The 9,290-nt window shown below is 43.9% G+C and overlaps 1 non-coding gene across 1 annotated transcript; it reads left to right on the top strand.

Annotated features, from left to right (window-relative positions):
• Positions 1-8,137: 8,137 nt before the first annotated feature.
• trnah-aug (transfer RNA histidin (anticodon AUG)) lies at positions 8,138-8,209 on the top strand. The gene has a single exon. It is a non-coding gene; the product is annotated as a tRNA-His (tRNA).
• Positions 8,210-9,290: the final 1,081 nt, after the last annotated feature.

Here is a 9,290-nt window from a genome sequence, read left to right as displayed (position 1 = left end):
TGCCTTAAAAATATGTAAGTATGCTGCAGGGGACAGCAGAGTTTACGAGGATGTTGCTAACTCTGTATAAAATGGACCTTCGTGGAATGATTGGTTAGGCTGGGATTATTCTCCTCGAAACAAAGGAGATGGAGGGGTGCTCTATAATCATATAACACCAATTATACACGTTCACTATTCGTGGAATCTTGACAGGGTAGATACGGGCAGGTGGTTTGCCCCATGCTGTGAGGAGCGCACCAGAGGACATAATCTCAGAATTAGATATTGCCCATTTAATTCAGAAATGAGGAGTCATCTCTTTGCTCAGGGGCCAGACAATCTCTGCCATCAGTGTTGTTGGGTGTTTTCAAACTGTGCCAGATAGTTAATCAGACAGATGATGAAAATTTGTCGTGGTAAGTGAGCAGAAAGGAGTTAAAGATTATTAGATGAACCATGAGTTCGTTGAATGGTGAGGCAGACTCCATTGTCTGAATGGCAAACTCCCACTTGTTGAACATTTGGTCTAACGCCTTATTTTATTCATAAGTTCAGAATTGTGGGGGGATGTGATGAAGTGATAGAAAAGGTTTATTAAACAGATCAGACAGATTTGGAAAAAGGTTCATAAACTCAGGAAGACGAAATGCGCTGTGACCTGGGGATAACAAATGACACTGGACACAGCACAGGTGGCTGATTACTGAAGCTGCGAATGCTGAAGAAAGTTGGTAGACCTTATACAATTGGCAAGTCAGTGATTACGCTGGATGATGGATCGTTGTATGATTCACACACAGCAGAAATTTGTGAAAGAATGAAAAGTTCGTTTCATTGGAGAAGTTTTCTGCGGTTCCAATTCCGAGTGACTGTTTGAATGACTGATCAGATCATTGTGTGAGGTGTTCGGTTAAGATACTCATGTGCAACCCCACTGGATAAACCTGTACTCCCGATCTACTGTTATTTGTTTCTCATTCTTTCGATGCAAATTCATAGAAAGACAAGATGGAATGAGGGGCGGAAAGAAAAATGTGTTCCTTCTCATAATACCAAGTTTATCTACAATTGAATAGAGTGACTGCTCTCACACTTCATTACGACTTTAATGTGGTGTCGATTATTCGTGAATCTCCCGTGCAGTGAAGGGCAAGAACAAGATCCTCGACCCAGTGTATACCAGAGTGTGAGGTGCAAAGAAAAACTGCTGGAGCGGTTTGTGAAGTTAGCAACCAGAGAGTGACTCGAACTCGTGAATGTGGAGCACAGCGGTATAATAACCCACCAACATAGTCGCCCAGTCTTCGCAGCACATTTTTAGAGGGGTGACTTGTGACCTCATCAGGCCACATGTGGTGAAAGTGAAGGATGAGAAATGTGGGTGGCACGGTGGTTAGCACTGGTGCCTTACAGCGCCAGAGACCCGGTTCAGTTCCCGCTCAGGCGACTCTGTGTGGAGTTCTCCCCGTGTCTGCGTGGGTTTCCTCCCACAGTCCAAAAATGTGCAGGTTAGGTGAATTGGCCATGCTATACTGCCCGTAGTGTTACGTAAGGGGCAAATACATGGGTGGGTTGCGCTTCGGCGGGTCGGTGTGGACTTGTTGGGCCGACGGGTCTGTTTCCACACTGTAAAGTAATCTAATCTTGTAGAGCGGTGGCATGTGACCTCATCAGAACTGTGTCAGAATGAAACAGAGAACAAGAATTTTCCGTCATATTCACAACTACGTTTGACTCATAATGTCTTCAGTCACTTTCTCTCTCACGTGAAGCAGCCATGGAGAGGGAAATAAAGGCGATGTTGTGGCTCAATGGCCTTTCTGATATGGCTGAACCTGAATTGGATTAAATCGCAAGAAACGCTGTTTTGTTCGTTTCATTTTAATTTTGCTGCAACCTCACAATGTTCATTGTAATAATCAGAAGTGAATTAGATTTATCTCATTGTAACGATTAATGTTGTATTCAAATTTGCTCCGACTTTATTTCAGTTTAAGGAAAGTATTGCTTAGAAAATTAGAGTGATAAAATGCAAAAGAAAACCCACCAGTTTTGTTGCTCGTTGCTTTGGCAGATTTCACAGAGTATAAAATGGACCAAACATCATGGTGTTTGTCCTCACATCTTTAACGCATATGATTAAAGCCGGAAGTCGATCTCCAAGCAACTGGTCACTTCTTATTCATTATGTAATATCATCCCTTCACAATGAGAAAAATCCACTTAGTTCCATTTACAATGCTTCAGGTAGAATATTATGCCAAATCTTTCAAAATCCAGACTTTTTGGAACCGAATCTTATTCAGCTGCACGCGTTCACGAAATTTATTTACATTTAAAGTCAACCCACTTAGACATTGTTTCCCCGCAACTTACGACCGACTACCCCCCACCCCTACACGCTTACTGAGCCAGACGCTGTCTCACTCCTTGTGAAATTTATTCCTTGTATGTCACAAAATGTGCCTTTCCAAATATTTTGAAAAAACAGATTCTCGGAGTGACAGCGATTCTGCTCTCATCATTTCTTTGTCCTTCAAATGTTTTTTTCAAAGGGTTTGAATGTCGAGCATCTCAATGTTTACTTACTTGAAAGTGGGAAATTTCCACATATTTACTCTGTCCAAACATTTCATAACCTGAAAAACCCCAATTAAGTCTTTCTTGGTTCAGGGATAACTGTTATAAATTTTCGAAGACAACAAGTGAATAAAATCTCATCCTCAGTATACCTTGTCAGCATCGCTTCTAATGGTTTTACACCCCAGTAAACACCGCCATTATCCTCTCCGATAGATTCACAGAATCCTACAGTGCAGAAAGAGCCTTTCAGTCAATCGAGCCGGTGTTGACACTCTGACGAGCATCTCACCAAGACCTATCTCTCCTCCCCATTCCCTTATATTTCACCAGAAGAAGGGGCAACCCTCCCCATTATGATGTCAATTAAAGCTGTTGGGCTATAACCTTGCGTCCTGTGACTTCTGACATTGTCCCCGCGTTACCCATGGCTAATTAACTTAATTTACTTAATTCAATCCGTGGACATGAGAGGACAATTTAACTTGGCCAATCAACATAACCCTCAGACTGAACAGCAATGCGAATGACTGAGCCAATGTGACATCATAGTGAGCAAAACCTGAATCATTTATAATGGCTTTATACCCTGGTAATGCAGCCTCATCAATCCAAAGTCAATGTATCGAAACGCTACTCTGTGTTTTACAATCTGTTTCGTGCTGAGGGAAATGTTTCTGCACTCATATTTGAATGCCTTTACGCTGTTTCCCCCTCACTTTCCTGCTTTCAAAAAAACACTTCAATTCGGAACAAGTCTGCCGAAAGTCTTTCATTCCAACACAGTAACAAGGCGCAGTTTTCAGAAGTCACGTGTTTGCGCTTTCATTGACACACTGCCTCCCTGAGAGCTGCTCTTATTCCCCACTTGATTCAGGCAGCACTGGCCTTCCTGTGACATGCCCCATCGAGAATGGAAGGGCAAGTATCAATACCCGCACTTGGGAATAGAGCGACTGTTTTAAAATATTTACATTGTCCCCAGTAGAGAATTGAGCCCTGTGACAGACGGGGACACTAACCACTATACTACCGAGAACAAAAGTGTCAAAGGAGGCCCTTCAACCAATTGTGGCCACACTTGTCAAAAACAACTGCCTAATGAACTGAATCCCATTTCACAACGTTTATCCCACAGCCTTATATGTCTTGGCATTACAAGTTCAAATCTGAATGTTTGTTCAGGTTCCTAAGGGTTTCTGCCGCTCTGAAAAATGCATACAGTGTATTCTAATTGTCTCTGTCCTATTTCAGTAAAAGCTGCTGCATGGGGATTGATTTCACAACCGATCAAATAGATCGACTCGTTTGGAGGTCCCGATGGTGGGATTGGGGCATGTTCACCCAGCAAAAGTGACCGCAGCACAGACAGAACGTTATGAATGTGAAAGGGAGTGATAGATTGTGCATTGCCTCAGAGAAATGGGAGGAGGGACGGAAAGGAGGTTTAATGATCGTGGGAAGGAGAGAAATCTCCGACAACGAGTGTGTTTGAATCGTGATATATGAAACGCAGAGATGTAAGAGAGCGGAATTTGAAGGTAAAACAATTAATTTCTTACCATGTGTCACAAAAAGGACAACGGAGAGAACACTTAGTGCCGTGATTTGGTTTCAAATCGAGGTTGCTGTGGTCACAATGCAAAATACCGACAACCACGATCACAGTAACCACAGAACAGGATGCTTGCAAGCAGCAATAAGTGTACTAGCAGAGGAAATGATCGGAAAAACAGCAAATGTACAATATCAGTCGTCAGCGAACAGTGACAGGCATGTGGGAACTGAGAATGAATTGAATCTTCAAATTCGATGTCTCAGAGGCTGTGGAGATCCTTGAATGAGAATGTTGAAAACTGAGATTGATAGATTTCGCCAAAATATCAAAGACTCGGGGGACAGTACAGGATATTGTTGAAATATATGCTTCAGCAGCATTTTAGCTTAACATCGGCGACTTCACCAGTTCCCTCAAGGCCATAACCAGTGTTGCAGATAATCACACACAATCCCAGTTCACAGCCTCGAATTCAGAGAAACTGCGGCACAGCCTCTCAGATCCAACCGGGAATGGGAATGGGATGAGTGCACGATGTTACTCTCTGGTTCCAGTGATGCAATAGGTGACAGTGCGGTCCTTCTATGATGGTATAGAGGCGCAAGAAATTCCTCATGCTCCTGATCAAGGGAATAGTTGTCCCCGTTTATACTCTCATAGCGATTTATAGTGCATCTTGCTAAGACAGCTGAGTGGCACAATTGGAGCGTGCTGAGCCGTTAACTTTGCATTGGTGGGTTTAACAGATGATTTTGCTGTTTCCATCTGTGTTTCCGACACTGGCGGTGGCAGCTGCATTTGCTTGCATCAGCTCAGAATTAGTTTCTTCCACACAGTCAAGACTTCAACCTGGAGAAGATGGTGTTGGGTGATATTTTGAACTGGTTGTCCTTGGGGGCTGGGACACGGAAAAGGTGATGTTTAAGTTCGACGAGTAAAACCTGGAATGCAAGCCTGACCTCAGAAACAGAGATAATAACTTTAATTTCCTACAATCCCTTATGCAGAATCTTCCCCAGTCCTGCCTACGAGAGACTCCAGGGCCAGAAAAACATGAGCTGACCCTTAATTCAAGAATCCCCATCGTTTGGGGAAGCAGGGTAGTCGGCCCTTCCAGTCCTGACAGTCCATCCGAAGCGCATCCCACCAGACCCCACGGTATTCCCTATCCCATAAACCTGCATTTCCCATTGTTTATCCCTGTAACTGGTACATCTTTGGTCAGAGGGAGAAATAAAAACGCAAACACACAGAGAATGTGCAGACTGCCCATTCTGTGCAGACAGAGACCCGAGGCTGGGATCGCACCCGGGTGTGTGACGTAGCCAGGTAGCAACGAACAATGGGCGAAGAATAAATGTTCTCCTGACCAGTGATACTCACACCCTGTGGGTGAATGAGGAAGAACGAAAACACATTAACAACATGGAAAACAGGATTTGTATATGTGTGGACACAATTTGAAAGGATCGTTCACCCTGGGTTGAAAAAAGGACGCCGATACCACAGAGAAAGCAGGGCAATGTGGGAACTGCAGGAAGAGATTCAATTAACCACAGAAATGGAAACTCATTTAATCAGTAACACTGGGGACAAGCCGTTCACCAGTCCCGTGTTTGGGAAGGGGTCACTGAGCAAAACAACCTCCGAGACTCCAGCAGGATTACATATCCCGTCAGGTGTTTGGTTATGCTGTCAATGCTGCTGTTCATCCCAACCAGCTATATGCTCCATAGCGTCAATCGTAGAGTCATACAGCATGAAACCAGCCCCCTCAGTCCAACCAATCCATGCTGAACATACTGCCAAACTAATCTACTCCCATTTGCCTCCTGCTGTACCCGCTGAGTCGTTATAATGCCCTTGTAGTTTTACTTCTGTGTTGTTGATCCAAAAACCCAAGTAATATTTTGGGGACAAAAGGTTCAGGTCCTGGCATGACAGATAGTGGAGTTTGAATTCAATAAGCACCTGGAATTGAAGAATCTCAGTTGTGTGGAAACTCCCATCTGATTCACTCATGCCAGTTCAGAAAGCAAACTGTCATATTCCTCTGCTCTGTCCCACAGGATACTCCAGATGGATAATATTGTGGTTTACTCTTAACTGTCCTCTGGGAAATAACTGATGTACTAGGCATGAATAATTTCTTTTTTTCAAAAATCCCACTTTCCCATTCATGTTTGGATCGAATTGTTCTTTAAATGTTGCAAATGCACCCTCATCCATCACTTCCTCAGCAAGTTAATTGCACACGTAAAACACATTCTCTAAAAAAAAAGCCTCACATGTCTTTTTTTATTATCTCTCTCTCTCTTCATCTTAAACATATGCCCTCTCGTCTTAAAATCCCCCTCCTGGGAAAAGCCAGCTATCGTTAACTCTAACTTGCCTCTCAAGAAGTCATAAATGTCTGTCATGTCGCCGCTCAAACCCCGAACCTCGAGTGAAACCAGTCTCAACTAGGAGAAAGTGAGAACTGTAGATGAGGGCTCAGAGTCGATCGTGTTGTGCTGGGAAAGCACAGCAGGTCAGGCAACATCTGAGGAGCAGGAGAATCGACGTTTCAGGGAAGAGCCTGATGAACGACACTTGCGGGAAAAAATGATTCCCCTGATCCTCACATACTGCCTTACCTGTTGTGGTTTTCCAGCACCCCGATCGGGAATCTGAAAATAGTCTCAGCCTATCCAGCCTTTCATTATAACTCAAACCTTCCACACATGGCAACATGCGTGTATACCTTTTCTGAACCTGCCCTCGCTGAATAATATCATTCCTACAACTGGGCAAATAGAACTGGACATAATATTCCAGAAGAGGCCTCATCAATGTCCTGCAAACCTTCAACATAACGCCCCGACTACTATACACAAAGGACTTAGCAGTTAAGGGTAGTATGTAAAATACCTTTGACCACCTTGTCTGTAGGTGATGCAAACTACAAAGAATTATGTACCTGCATCCCTAGCTTCCGTGTTCTCCAACACTACGCAAAGCCCTACTCTTTTTGCTGTACCAAAATGCAATACCTTCCAGTTATCCAGATTGAACTCCATGTTACATGTTTCAGTCCAACGACTCATTGGATTAATATCGTTTTGAATCTTATATAATCTTCCTCATTGTCTACAATTCTGATGTCGCCTGCAAACCTACGCAGCATGCCTGCTTTGTGTTCCACTGCTTTCTCATATAGATCAATGATTCATATTTACTTGTAGTGGCCGTGATTTAGCAGTGTGCAGATCATACAACAGTTAGTCATGCAATTAACCATGTGGAAGAAAGCCGCAGATTGCAGGGAGATATTAAACAATTGGAAATAAAAATGGTGAAAACAATTCATTCCAGGGAAGTGGGTGATGGTGAAGGAAAATCAAACTTCAAACCAGCCGCCCTCGCTCCAGTTGTGGCACTTAGCTGTCTCATCAAGATGCACTGTAGATTGATATGTTATTATAAACGGGAACAAATTTCCCTTCTGCCCCGCCTTTGACCAGGAGCACTCCCAACCTCGGAACTGCTTCCGCCTCTAAACTGTCATAGAAATACCGTGCATTCTCCAGTTGTGTCACTGGAGCCATCGAGTATCTCTGCGACCTCATTCCCATCCCGATTTCCAGTTGGATCTTTGTGACTGCGCCACTCAGTTCCTCTGATTCTGGGGCTGGGAACTGGGACTCTGTGGCAGCAGTGGTTGCTGCCTTGTGTGGGGAGCTGGTGAAGGAGCCGATGTTAAACTGCATTGCTATTGCAGCACACATTTCAACAAAACCTGCACTGTCCCCGGAATCTTTGATGTTTTGGAGAAATCTATTTATCTCAGCCTTCAGCATATTATTGATGGAATCACCACAGCCTCTGTGAGCACCAATGTTAAACGGTCAGCCTATTCTGAGTTCCCACATATCTGCCATTGTTCGCTCAGCACTAATATTCTGTGTTAGCTACTCTGCCTAACATTGTCTATGCTTCTGTACTTATGGCACCGTGACAGCGTGCTGTTATAGGGATGCCGCGATCGTATAGTGGTTAGTACTCTGCGTTATGGCCGCAGAAACCTCGGTTCGAATCCGAGTCACGGCAGTAGTTTCTCTATTTGCCCCAGCGTTTGTGAAGCACACAAAGGTATAAGTTGTTTTAACATGGTAATTTTGTCCAAGGCAATGATCTTTTTCCTTCAAATTCTGCTCGCTCATAACTCGGTGTTTCATATGTCAGCATTCAAATCCACCCGTTCTCAGAGATTTCTTCCCTCCTACGATCATTAACCCGACTTTCCGTCCAACACCCCCATTTCATTAATTTGAGGATGCCGGTGTTGGACTATGGTGTACAAAGTTAATAATCACACAACGCCAGGTTGTAGTCTTATATGTTTAATTGAAGCACTAGCTTTCGGAGCACTGCTCTTTCTTCATGTGGCTGTGGAGTCATATCCTATTTCATTAAGGCATTACAGTGGTGGAAAGGACGATGGATGAGGACTTGCCATCTGAGGTAGTTTGGGCTGAGGTTCGGAATAGGAAAGGTGAGGTCACCCTGTTAGGAGTCTTTTACAGGCCTCCCAATAGTCCTAGAAACGTAGAAAAAAGGATAGGGAAGGTGATTCAGGAGATGAGTGACAGTAATAGGGTGGTGGTTATGGGGGACTTTAACTTTCCTGATATTGATTGGGAAAGCTATAGCTCAAGTTCGTAAGATGGGTCAGTGTTTGTTCAATGTGTGCAGGAGAGTTTCCTGACACAATATGTAGACAGGCCAACAAGAGGTGAGGCCATACTGGATTTGGTTCTGGGTAACGAACCAGGCCAGGTGTTAGAATTAGAGGTAGGTGAGCACTTTGGGGATAGTGACCATAATTCGGTGATTTTTACTCTCGTGATGGAGAGGGATAAGTGTGTACTACAGGGCAAGAGTTATAGCTGGGGTCAGGGAAATTATGATGCGGTGAGGCATGACTTAGGATGTGTGGCCTGGAAAAGTAGACTCCAAGGCAAGAGTGTAAATGATATGTGGAGCTTGTTCAAGGAGCAACTATTGAGTGTCCTTGATAATTATGTACCTGTCAGGCAGGGAGGAAAGGGTCGTGCGAGGGAGCCGTGGTTTAATAAGGAATTGGAATCCCTTGTTAAATGGAAGAGGGCGGCCTATCTCAAGATGAGAC

This window comes from Chiloscyllium plagiosum, unplaced genomic scaffold, assembly GCF_037043375.1.
Source record: "Chiloscyllium plagiosum isolate Xiang-an unplaced genomic scaffold, Cpla_swu_hap1 HiC_scaffold_48, whole genome shotgun sequence".
Lineage (NCBI taxonomy): Eukaryota > Metazoa > Chordata > Chondrichthyes > Orectolobiformes > Hemiscylliidae > Chiloscyllium > Chiloscyllium plagiosum.
The sequence above is the reverse complement of the archived record's forward strand: the minus strand, read 5'-3'. Positions and strand labels throughout refer to the sequence as shown.